The sequence below is a fragment of the Artemia franciscana genome, chromosome 11 (genome assembly GCF_032884065.1).
Source record: "Artemia franciscana chromosome 11, ASM3288406v1, whole genome shotgun sequence".
NCBI lineage: Eukaryota > Metazoa > Arthropoda > Branchiopoda > Anostraca > Artemiidae > Artemia > Artemia franciscana.
This window is the reverse complement of record NC_088873.1, coordinates 13,625,482-13,634,651: the sequence shown is the minus strand read 5'-3', so window position 1 is coordinate 13,634,651 and position 9,170 is coordinate 13,625,482. Positions and strand designations below refer to the sequence as shown.

The 9,170-nt window shown below is 35.8% G+C and overlaps 1 pseudogene; it reads right to left on the bottom strand.

Moving 5' to 3' along the window:
- Nucleotides 1-5,066: 5,066 nt before the first annotated feature.
- Nucleotides 5,067-8,231, bottom strand: LOC136032843 (eukaryotic translation initiation factor 5B-like; annotated as a pseudogene).
- Between the last annotated feature and the right edge of the window lie 939 nt (nucleotides 8,232-9,170).

The following is a 9,170-nucleotide window of genomic DNA, read 5'->3' as shown; positions in this document are numbered from 1 at the left end:
CTGCGTAATAAATTGATCTTCTGTCTCAATTACTGCTTTCCGCTGCTTGAGTATTTAGCCACAAATAGGATATATCAATTGCGTTACCCTGTAATTTTCGATGTTAAGCACATGGTTTCTATGCCGCATTATAACATTGACCGTCATATCATAACCTGCTCAACATTATATACGAATTCCTCAAAAAGTTTGGCGATGGGTTTAATAGTGTTTGCTAATTATTGTTGTTGCTAAAGTACCGGTACACTTCTCTCCGCAGGGCTATTTAAGATGATGATAATTGAAGGTTTCATATAGATTTTGATACTGTCCAGATGGTGGGGTTCGTTACAAAGATTGTGGATAGGGTTTTCGTTAAGGTGGTTCAATTTTAGACACGAACGGCAGAATCACTAAAAAATAAAGACTTGACTTTGAGTTTAGACTCCCCAAGGAAGGTTATTACATAGTCCAAAGTAAAAGTTTGACAGTTTCTTAGGCTATATAAATTGATACAATTACTGTATTTTCAGGCTGTGATTGCTTTTGATCCTGATCGTGAAGAAAAAGAATTAGTTCCAGAAAATGTGGTTCTTGTGCGATGGGTTCCACAACAAGATGTACTAGGTAAGGATAACAAATTACAGTGCATAGTCCTAGCTTTAATAAGAGGAAAATTGATTATCCAAAATATCATCTGGACATGAAACAAGCTTACACATAAAAAAAGTAAGTTTTGCGGCTTACCAAGGAATCTGTAAAAGCTCAAGTAAAATTTTAAATTCTAAACTTGACAACAGCAACAGCTATTTCTACTGATAGGAGTTTTTCTCAGTGGACGAGGGAGGCTACAGAAATTAAAAAAACACATGTTTGTTAATCTTTCATAAAACACAGGGAATTTAAATATTGACCCAATTTATGATTGTCTTTTGAAAAATAAACCAATAGTCAATAAGGGAATTCAAATTTTACAAAATCACCAGGGGACAAGATTACCTACTACAAAAGAGTTGCTTCAATATTAGTTAATAAGAGGATTATTTCGCAACAGAATAGATAACTTAGTTTCAGTTTTCATAATTTTTCCTCAGTTGCATTGATGTTCTCATTGAAGTAACTCTTTATAGCTTCTTTTCCTTACGTGGATCAGTAGCGACAATTGTATTTATTATTATTGGTGGTGGTTTTATTTGTTTTTAGTTTATTGTTTTTATTTTTATCTTGTGCTGAGGACGCCTAGTTTAGATACAGGCGAAATATCCGCGTTATTTTTAGTCTTTCATATATTTTCTCTCTACTGGCCGCAGTCTCGTTTGAGGTTGTTTTTTTTTTTTTTTTTGAGGAGTTTTATCTCTCTTTGTTGTTAACTTTATTTATCAAAAATCTGTGGTATCATAAGATTTAATCACCGAAAAATTGCCATAATGGAACGGTTTTCCATAAACAGAATTGGGACAAAAAACCAAAGTTTAACGCAAAGAGCGAGGTATAGAGGAGAGGATAATCCTTCATATACATAGCAATTTCTACGAGAAATCTGGCTCCCCTCCATGACAAATTCCTTCCCCCAAGGAAAATAATTGCATATAAGTTGTTCCCAGGTACTCTCCTTGAATCTATGGTTAATTCTAGCTGCAATTATCACACCACCATTGATTATTGTGATAAAATTATGCCCTCACTCTCTTTAAATAGTAGCTTTAATGTATTTTGTTTGAACGCGCGTGGCATAAGACATTAGTGGGACAGTCTGAAATCGTATTTATGGTTTGATAATTCTTGCCCTTTTGGTGTCATAGCGTTAACAGAAACATGGTTATCTGATAGTGATAATGTAACAGCTTATGATATGCATGGTTTTATTGCTACTCATGTCCCTAGAATGGTAAAAGTGTTCTGGGGTATTTCTTCATATATAAAATCTAATATTGAATTTTGTAGGCGATCTGACCTTGAATCCTTGTTTACATCGGTGGTGTCTAATTGTAGGACAGTTTATTCTTTTGTCATTGATCTGAAAAGCCAGTTTGCATGTGATACTGTTTGTTTGTTTTATAAGCCCCCTCCTTTTCCAACACATCTGTCCTATGATTTGCCTGATCAGCTCTCTGGTATAGGAACTTTCTCTAAAAAACGGACATTTGTAATTTACTGAGAACAACTATCAAACAGTTCGTGGTAACGAACTGTAGTAAGGAGCGATCCGGCTCAATAGTAACCAAAACTCTAAAAAATTGAATTTTGGTATCAATAGCTACATCAAAAGAATTGCATTTTATTGATGATTTTAAATATATTAGTTTCATCAAGTTCAGTTTTACCCATCAAAAGTTACGAGCCTGAGAAAATTTGCCTTATTTAGGAAAATAGGGGAAACACCCCTTAAAAGTCACAGGATCTTAACGAAAATGACACCATCAGATTCAGCGTATCAGAGAACCCTACTGTAGAAGTTTCAAGCTTCCATCTACAAATATGTGGAATTTTGTATTTTTTGCCAGAAGACAAATCACGGGTGCGTATTTTTTTTTTTTTTTTTTTTTTTTTTTCCAGGGGTCATCGTATCGACCAAGCGGTCCTGGAATGTAGCAAGAGAGCTCATTCTAACGGAAATGAAAAGTTCTAGTGCCCTTTTTAAGTGACCAAAAAAATTGGAGGGCATCTAGGCCCCCTCCCACGCTCATTTTTTTCCCAAAGTCAACGGATCAAAATTTTGAGATAGCCATTTTGTTCCGCATAGTCAAAAACCATAAAAACTATGTCTTTGGGAATGACTTACTCCCCCACAGTCCCTTGGGGAGGGGCTGCAAGTTACAAACTTCGACCAGTTTTTACATATAATAATGGTTATTGAGAAGTGTACAGACGTTTTCAGGGGGATTTTTTTTTGTTTTGGGGGTAGGGTTGAGGGGAGGGGGCTATGTGGAAGGATCTTTCCTTGGAGAAATATGTCATAGGGGAAAAAATTCAATGAAAAGGGCGCAGGGTGCAGGACGAATCTGTTCACGTTAGAAAAAAACGTCAAATTTCGGTACCAATAGCTACATCAAAAGAATCGCATTTTAATGCTGATTTTAAACATATAAGTTTCATCAAGTTTAGTCTTACCCATCAAAAGTTGCGAGCCTGAGAAAATTTGCGTTATTTTAGAAAATAGGGAGAAACGCCCCCTAAAAGTCATAGAATCTTAACAAAAATCACACCATCAGATTCAGCGTATCAGAGAACCCTACTGTAGAAGTTTCAAGCTGCTATCTACAGAAAATCAATGTGGTTTGTTTTTTTTCCCAGGGGTGATCGTATCGACCCAGTTGTCCTAGAATGTTGTAAGAGGGCTCATTCTAACGGAAATGAAAAGTTCTAGTGCCCTTTTCAAGTGACCAAAAAAATTTGGAGGGCACCTAGGCCCCCTCCCACGCTAATTATTTTACCAAATTCAACGGATCAAAATTCTGAGATAGCCATTTTGTTCATCGTAGTCGAAAAACCTTATAACTATGTCTTTGGGGACGACTTACTCCCCCACAGTCCCCGTGGGAGGGGCAACAAGATACAAACTTTGACTAGTGCTTACATATAGTAATGGCTATTGGGAAGTGTACAGGCGTTTTCAGGAGGATTTTTTTGGTTGGGGGAGGGGTTGAGAAGAGGGGGATATTTAAAAAAAATAATAATGAAAAAATAAATATGGAAAAGTTCTTTCAGCTGGAAGTAAGGAGCAGCATTAAAACTTAAAACAAACAGAAATTGTTACCCATTTGAGGGGCTCACCTCCTCCTAATACCTCACTCTTTACGCTAAAGTATTTTTAGTAATTTCAACTATTTATTCTACGGCTTTTGTGATTTTGGGGTCATTCTTAATGAATTGGGACAAAATTTAAGCTTTAGTGTAAAGAGCGAGGATCTGACAAGGGGGCGAACCCCCTCATATATGTAATAAAAATATGAGAATACAAAAGTTCTTTACGTAAGCTAATTTATAAGTTACGTAAATCTTTTACTAGTAAAAATATTCGTAAAAAATTAAAAATTCTAGTTGCCTTTTTAATTAACCAAAAAATCGGAGGGCAACTAGGCTTCCTCCCCCGCTCTTTTTTTCTCAAAATCATTCGATCAAAATTATGAGAAAGCCATTTAGCCAAAAAAAAAATGCAAATTTTGTTTTAATTATTCCTCTGCGGAGAGCCAAAATCAAAACATGTATTGATTCAAAATCGTTCAGAAATTAAATATAAAAAAAACAAGTTTTTTTAACTGAAAGTAAGGAGCGACATTAAAACTTAAAACGACCAGAAATTACTTCGTATATGAAAGAGACTGCTTCCTCATCAACGCCCCACTCTTTACGCTAAAGTTTTTTTACTGTTTTAAAAAGAAGAATTGAGAGAAAGAGTCAGACTTTAGCGTAAAGAGCTGGGCGTTGATGAGGAAGCAGCCTCTTTCATATACGAAGTAATTTCTGGTCGTTTTAAGTTTTAATGTCGCTCCTTACTTTCAGTTAAAAAAAAAACTTGTTTTTTTTTATTTAATATCTAGAAGTGTGTTTGCATTTGTCCAAACATCAGCAAAAATGAAACAAAATCACTATATTAAGCATAGATTATAGCAAAGAACTAATGAGAGTTGACTAACTGTATGGTTGGTTATGTTAATGTTATAAAGAAAAGTTTAATACGCGCACTCTTCAAAATTAAACAGGCTATTATATGAATCAATAAAACTCGAAATAAAACTCTTCCGATATCTTACCGGTTTAGCGGGGATGAGAGTCCGTTTGGGGACTTTTTGGGATTTTATACGGGACGGTCTGTTGCGGGCGGGAAGGTAGAGTTCGGGTATGATGGAACGTAATCGAGAAACAGACAGGATCTTGGTGCCAAAATGAAGGCATGTGAGGTTCCTTCTCTTGGAAAGAGTTCCTTTTTTCGAAAATTCAGAGAATCCCAAACAATCCTTTTAATTCTTAACCGCCATTCAGGCTTTGTTAATATCTTAAACCTATTTCAATACAAATCGGGGGTTTCAGAGAATCTTAAATAGTTCTTTTAACAGTTCTCCTATTGTTAGGTCATCTCTAAATATTCTATGCATACTGATATTTGTCGTAATGATATCAGTTATATCCAAAAAGTTTAAATTGTAAAAACCGTTGCGGAAAAATACGACGTAGGCAAGAAAAAACCGAACTATTTAGAATTTTCTCACGTCCTATTGTTTTAGCTGTTCTTTATATCTTGTAAAAGCCTCAAACAAGTGGTAAACAAATTGTCTTTCTAAAGTACGTGAGCGTCTCTCTAAAAATGCAACCTTAAATTTCTCTGATGAATAGGCATCAGGAAGTTCAGAGAATCGTTGAGAAATAATTCTTTCAATTCCTTCATTAACCGCAAGTCAGCTTCGTTAAGTCATCTCCTGAACGAATTTTAATACGCATTATGAGGTTCAGAGAATCCCGAATATTTCTTTCAATCTGGTCATTAATTTCCAGTCTTCATTTTTAAGTTCCGACCTAAAATGTTCTTTACAGGCATCAATGGATTGCCGACTAATTGATGACATAATAATGTCATCTACGTCAAAATGATGACCCATCATTTTAGGTGCATCGTCACTCACGTTCTCAATTTTGAGACATATTTCATCTCCTTTTTTTCCAATTGGAACAGTTTTTTTCATTTTTTTGTATATCAGCTACTATTCCTATTTGAATAAAGCTGTCTTTTGACTTGACACACAGAGGAGTGCCTATTTTGACAACACCAGCATCAACCCGGACACCCACAATAATGGGATTACTCTTACGATAAATGTGTTGCGGGAGGATACTCAACATGCACGGAAAAACAGCAATATTTTTAAATTCTTCTCTCTTCTTCTTTTGATGATTCTGTATGTGTTTTTTAAAAGAATCAAATAAGCGATAAACAGTATCTTCTTTAAAGATTCTGACTCCCTTAGCATCTGCATATTCTTGAGCGTCACGTTCAACTTCAACATCAAGCGCTAAAATACAGGCAAACTTGGGGTCATGCTCCAACATAATAGAAGCTTTTACAACATCACTTTTTATAACATTCCCTAGTCTAACGTTAGAATAAGGAATTTTATCCTGTTTTAATAACTCCAGGAGAGCTTCTAGGGAGCCTAACAAAGATCCTTGGACATAAACTCCACGCTTCTCGCACTGAATACAGCCCAGTATCTCTTTTTCTTGCGATAAATCTTTTAAGATTTCAATTTCGTTTTGACAACGTGCCACTAAAAAACTTGAACCAGCTATGGCAGATTTCAATCCTTTTGCAACGATTTTGACTCCTTGACAACCTTTGATATTTTTTGGCTCTGCATATTCAGTTTTGATTCGTAGTTCTCTATTTGGCTTTGGCAGAAGTAGGGCTCTAATTTGAGTTACAATAGGTCTACCTTTAGAACCAAGTAGAACAATTGTATCTCCAATTTTGAGAGAACCATTTTTCAAAATGACATCAATAGTTATGCCATGTCCAATAGTTTGTTTTACTTCTAACACTGTAGCCTCAAGTTCCTCCGATTATACTTTACTAAGTTGCTATTAAGTTGGCAATTTTTTCAGGTTGGATTTCCTGATTATACTTAGTACATTTTTGTATTGAGGCCCTGCTCTGATAACTGCAATTTGGCACTACTTAACCGCTGTTCAAATTCAAGTTTTGTATGGTCTTTCTGCATTTTTAGCAAATCCCAAAAGTCTTTTTTTGGATTTGACTGCCACTCAAATAGTCGATCGATTTTATTCAACGCAACTATGAATGGAGTACCTCTGTCTTGCAAGAGTTTTATTGATTCAATAGTTTGAGGTTCAACTCCATGCATAATGTCAACAACTAATATTGCAAGGTCACACAATGACGAGCCTCTCGACCTCATCAATCTGAAATGTTCATGTCCCGGCGTGTCTATAATAAGGAGCCCAGGTATCTTTATTTTAAAAGGCTGAGAACCTTTCGGAGGCCTGACAATTTTAGTTAGCTCACGCAGTACGTCAATAGGCACATTAGTTGCTCCAATCTGTTGGGTGATGCCGCCTGCCTCTGATTTTTGAACGTTAGTACAACGCAGCTTATCTAAAAGCTTTGTTTTGCCAGTATCTACATGGCCTAGAACACATATTACTGGTGCACGAAGATGGTCTAAACTTCTATTTTCGAGTCTCAATTTAATTTTTTCAATATCATTGGGTTCTTCTGGTTCACTGTCAGAGGAAAGGTCCTTTTGGGGAACTCTTTTAAGATGTGCACATCCCTCTTCACATCTGCCATTAATTTGAGGCTTTTCAACCTCTTTAACTAATACAGAGACAATTGGCTCTTCACATTCTCTGTCCAGAAGCTCCTCCCAGTTGTGTGATATTTTTTCCATTAGTAAGGGCTCTGGAGTAGAGCCACTGACTTTTGCTTCTTCTGTCACCCCTTCTGGTTTAGCTTCAGCAAAAGGGGTAACTTCTACTTTTTCTTTTTTAGGCCTGACTCTTGTTCCAGGTCGAGCTTTTGTTTCAGACCTTGGAAATTGAAAACCATTTTCTTTCCATACTGCGATGCTGGCTGTTTGTCTTTCTTTTTTATTTTTTTGCTTTGCCGTTAGAATTAATCCTTTGGCTTTCCGTTCTAGGCGTTTTTTTTTTTCTCGTTCCTTTTTTTTAAATTTTTGAAATTCATTTTTTTCTTTTTCCTCTTGTTCTTTTTTTCTATCTCTTTTTGTATTTTTAGTTTTTCTTCCTCTTTTTTTATGAATGCCTCCTCTTCTTCTTTTATTTTCCGAAGGGCATTTATAAGTTTGTTTGGCTTTTTGTGTTTATATGCTTCTCCACCTGTAATTTCTTTTACTGCACTTTTCTTCTTTTTCTTTGCTGCTGTAGTATCTCCACCAGCTCCAGCCACTTCTTTGGCTCCCACTTCCACTTCAATTGTGTTGATTGGATCTTGAAAAACTACTTGATTTTCAGAGGTTTTAACGTCAAAAAAAATTTCAGTAGCCTTGGTGATTTCTTCAGTACTTTCCTTCTTTTTCTTTTTTCTTTTTTTTGCTGTTGTAGTATCTTCACCAGCTCCAGCCACTTTGTCATTGGTGATTTTTTTCTTTTCGGGTGATGCGCACACACAGCCTCCAGCTATCTTTTCTGTTGCAGCTAGATGTGAATTAGATCGCATCGCTGCATTAGATGGTTCACTTGAATCTTGAAAAACTACTTGATTTTCAGCGTCAAAAAGATTTTCATTAACCTTGGTGAATTCTTCAGCACGTGATATGCTTACATAGGTCTTAGTGCCTTTTTCAGTAAGAATGGCATCGTCAGATATAGAATCTGAAAGCCCAGTTCTAGATTCTGAATACTTTCTAACAGCCCGGACAATTGACACTACAGCAAAGGATACTCCAACGGTGACCCATTTTATTAATGTCATTTTGACTTTTACATATTATAACTAATTACTACACCATGTGGGTTCTGACATATATAGTAAAGATGACGTCACACTTATGACACTTCTATGATGCTCAAACAATGACGTAATTTACAAGTATAAAAGGCTGCATTCATGTTGCAACCTCAATGCCGTCATATTAGAAATCCCACATAACATTACAATGACGTCAAGTAAAGAGAAAAGTGGAAAAAATGTCCAATTTCATCTTTTTTATTTTACCAAGGTACTTTGTCGTGGGGTAAAATCACAATCCAAAGCTGATTCACGAATGGCAATTTAATATTTTAATTGATCTTCGCATTAAAGGTTATAGCAAAAACAAATGGACGGAAATTTCGAAAGCTATTTCAAAAACCATAAAAAAAGGCGTTGGATTGACATGAAAATTCACCATTGGACTTGTCATTGTCGAAAACTTCAAGCTGAAAAATTACAGTAGCCTAATTGTTTTTAACTGTTTTTTATTTAATTTCTAATCATTCTTCAAACAATCCCAGGAAATCCACGCCCTCAGTGAAAAATCTTTCCCATAGAAATTTCCTCCGATATAAAAATCTGCCATCAGGAATTGCTGCAAATTACTCCCTGAAAATTTCTTGCTTACGATTCAGCCTGAGAAATAATCTAATCCCTACTTAATATCTGATCCTGTTTAAGGTCATTGGGGAATTCCCCCTATGAGGAATATATTTTCTGGACCTAACCCATACCCCATACCCAC